This window comes from Cyprinus carpio, chromosome B20 (assembly GCF_018340385.1).
Source record: "Cyprinus carpio isolate SPL01 chromosome B20, ASM1834038v1, whole genome shotgun sequence".
Lineage (NCBI taxonomy): Eukaryota > Metazoa > Chordata > Actinopteri > Cypriniformes > Cyprinidae > Cyprinus > Cyprinus carpio.
Genome location: NC_056616.1, coordinates 27,115,666 through 27,119,679, shown reverse-complemented (window position 1 = coordinate 27,119,679; position 4,014 = coordinate 27,115,666). Strand labels below are relative to the sequence as shown.

Sequence of the window (4,014 nt, the reverse complement as noted above, 5' to 3'; positions counted from 1 at the left end):
TCATTAAGAAAAGAAGAAACAAAGAGAAGCGAAATTAAAGTTAGAATAATTGTTCAGCTTGAGCTAAGCACTTAAGGTAATGCACATCTGGTCAGTCTGATCAATTTGCACGCTGCTTGTATTCTGTTCCAATTGACAGGGAATATGTGATGTGAAATTACGTCATTCCACCTCAATTTCCTGAGTTTATTTTTTTTTTAGTTTCCAGGTGTCTCAAAAGACAAGTAACAGAACCGCAGCATCCCATCCATAATTCACCTGCCACGTCATGTGGATGTTTTAATGTGTCAAAAACAGAGGTGTGAAGATGACCAAAAATTATGAACGGTTTGTTTTTTACATTATTAATTTCCCCCCAATGTATCCACCCCTCCCCACCACAGCAGAGACCCCACCTGATCATCTTCCAGCCTTGAGGGGTTGCCATGCACCTGTGAGTATATAAGAGAGCAGAGCTCATTCAGAATATAAGAGAGAACAAGAGAAAGAGAGAGAGATCCATTCACACCACGCCGGGAAAAAAAGTGGAAACCCAGAGCAGTGGAGGTGAGCTTGATAAGAACTGGAGACCCAAAGAAGAGTCAGAAGGGAAGATTCAGAAACCATAGAACTCATCTATAAATTCAGAAAGGTAAGAATATAGAATTGGAATCATTTTGCATTTGAACCATTGAATCACGGGTAAGTACTGTATCTGCTTATAAAGCTTAATTTATGAACAGTGTCACAAATGTGTCAATTGTATATATATATATATATAAACATTAAAAAATTAATTACAAAGTTAATTAAATGGCATGTATGACTCAGAATTCAACTTCAGGATTAAAGACAAAAACTATAGATATTGATTAGCTTGAAAATTACTTATTTTATTGGAAACAACTTTATTACTACTATGTATTATTTATAACTATTATTGTTATGGTAAGCAAAGCTATAGCTTTCTAAACTTCTTCATTGAATTACATGGAAAATAAATGTGTTTTATTTGTTACCTATTATTTAAATTAATGAATAATTTAAATAATAGATTTCAATAATGATTATTATTAATAATAACCATTTTTACTATTTTTATTATATTTTATTTTTAATTAATTTGTTTTGTTGTATTTTAAAACATGTATTTTTAAACATAAAAGTTTGCCAGATAAAATTATTAAAAATAATTTAGAAAACTAAAAACTGTAATATGTGTGAAATAATAGATTTTAAATTATGTTTTTTGTCTTTATTATTATATTATTATTACTATATTATTTAAATGATGAAATATAAATATGTTGCATTTACATTTAAATGTAATATTTAAAATACTATTATTTACAATTATTAATATTATTTACTATTACTTAATGCTTAAATCAATTTGTTGAATTTAAAATAAAACATATTTTGTATTTTTTAAATACATATATTTTGTATATATTTTCTCATATTTAAATGCATTATTCTATATTAAATTACCTGGGGGAAATTAAAAGAAAACTATTATATTAATAAATTAATTAATTTGATATTCACGCTCATGGTGAAATTATCAAACAATATCCAATAATGAATGAAAATAAAAAAATATTTCTATAACTTGATCAACTTGCTCTGATTTATAAAGAATAATATATGAATAGACCCTTTTTCCCCTGTGAAATGGTGTAATATCTAACAGGACCATCAGAGGCTTTTGACTAATTCTGAGTGACTGAGTCATCATCATCATCCATACCAAAAAACAATTTTTGTGGGACTTTCATGGAAAATCTTAATGAGTCTCAAACCTGCAAGACTAGAGTCTGTGAGCTGCACCAGCTGATTTATTTCAGCGCTTTTCCTTTCATCGCTGACGCAACACTGCAGCTGACGTTGTGCTGTGATATTAATGGACCTCGTGTGTCATGACATCGTCATATAAACCATAAAAGGTCACGTATGAAGGAATGAAGAGAGTAGATAAAAGTCTCAAAGTTCACTTGCCTTCATTCTCATAAGCATCCTGAAGAGACAAAGTCACCAATTACAGAATGATTAAATATACGTGCCCTAATATAAAGAAGCTTTTTGAAGAGACATCCGTTTCTCGTAACTGTACATGACCTTCCCACACGCCGTCATTGTGTGAGGACAGATCCATTCAGCGCAATCAAATCAGAGGTGATTTCAAGTAAAAATACCTGAGCAATAAAAAACTCATCCTTGGCTTTATATATAGCTCATTATCAGCCGTTTTCTTTTCAGCTTTCCATTCTGAGTCATATGAATGATACCTTAGGGATGGAAGAACTGATCTGGTCTGTTTTCTTGTTTTCAGATGCTCTGTCCTTCCTGGCTTTTGGCTGCAGCAGTCTTGTGTTTCACAGTCCCACATGTAGAGGGCCGCTGCTTGGATTTGATAGACTGCATGGGCCTTAAAACTAATGAACAAAAACGGGTAAGATTCATTTTTAAGCCATTAATAACATGACTTAATAGATAATATTTAAGATTTAACTCATGCACACTACCATTCAAAAGTCAACTCAAAGACGTCTCTATAGTTAGATAGTGTCTACTGATAGATAGACAGATTGACAACTGTGCTGCTTAATATTTTTGTGGAAACTGTGATAGAATTTATTTTTAGGGAACTATGATGTATAGAAAGTTTAAAAGAAAACAATTTCTATTAAACAGAAATCTTTTGTAACATTATAAAAGGTATTTACTGTCAATTTTAGCAATTTAATGCATCCTTGTATTAATTTCTAAACAAATGATACAATGTAATAACGGTTGTTAATGAAAGCTGCATTCATGAACAGCATCAGCATCCTCTCTCGTTCTCTGTCCTGACTGTACAGCAGTGTTTCAGGCAGTGCAGATCAGCGCAAGAATCCTCCAATTACGGGAGAGTTTCTGCATCATGAACAGCAGAACAGCAGGAAGAAGAGGTTGAGGAAGAGAGCCTGAGTTTGGGATTGCTCTTATCGGCTCTGTCTCCTGATTCAAACCCGAGCTCAGAAGACGCTACTGGAGAAGGCCCTCACAATGACGAGAGGAGGTCTTACTCCATGCAGCAACTTCCGCTGGGGCAAAACCCATGGGCCGCAAACGCCCGACCCATCAAAGTCATCACCAGCAGTGCCCTGGAGGAGGAGCCTGAGGAGTCAGCGGAAAGCGTCCGCATGGAGCGAGGGCAGAATGGCATGCTGGACGCCAGCAGAGGAAAAATGCAAAGAGCAATGGGAAGTATCGCATGACCCATTTCCGCTGGAACACACCCCACCAACAAGCGCGACGGAGACTTCATGAGGCCGTATTCGGATCAATCCCATAAGTCCCTGCTCACGCTCATACGAAACATCATTGTTAAAGACGCACAGCAGTTCAGAGATTAAGAGAGGACAGAATGTGACAGCATTTTTGGTGTCAAAACATTTAAATGTGTAAACATGCAACCTTAATTAAAAAAATAAAAAAAATAAAATAAATACCTCGCTGAATCAAAAAGACAGGGCATGAACCACTGTCCAATGTAGAAAAAAATAAATAAATAAATGAAGAGAAAACAAACTAGCCAAATCACTTATATATTAAATTCTGGATATCTTCACTTGACTATGAAAGGCCCATGTACTTGACATTTACAATTCATTTATATACTCGACACAATAACTATCACTTCTGGGATTTAAAAAGTAAGCATTTTCAGAAAATGCCAGGTATTTGGTCTACCCTGAGACAGTTTCACTGTAATCGTACTGTACATGAAATACCATTAAAATGAATTTGCAATGGTGTCAGCTGGGATTTCTGTGTTTGGATGCTGAGTTTCCAGTTTGTGGACTGATCTGAATTTATGCATATTGGAAGCAGATAAAAGGTTCACACAAAAGTGCAAAAAAGAGCGCTTTTCCAGCTGAACACGAACAAAACATATTTTTTTGATATACATGTTGGTAACCAAACAGTTGATGTTTCAACATTGTCTTCAATAGGTTTTTTTTTTACTATGGTCATTGTACGAAAGTCAAA

General features: G+C 34.3%; 1 pseudogene; it reads left to right on the top strand.

Moving 5' to 3' along the window:
* The first annotated feature begins 485 nt into the window (after positions 1-485).
* On the top strand, positions 486-3,391 carry LOC122141045 (annotated as a pseudogene).
* The last annotated feature ends 623 nt before the right edge of the window (positions 3,392-4,014 follow it).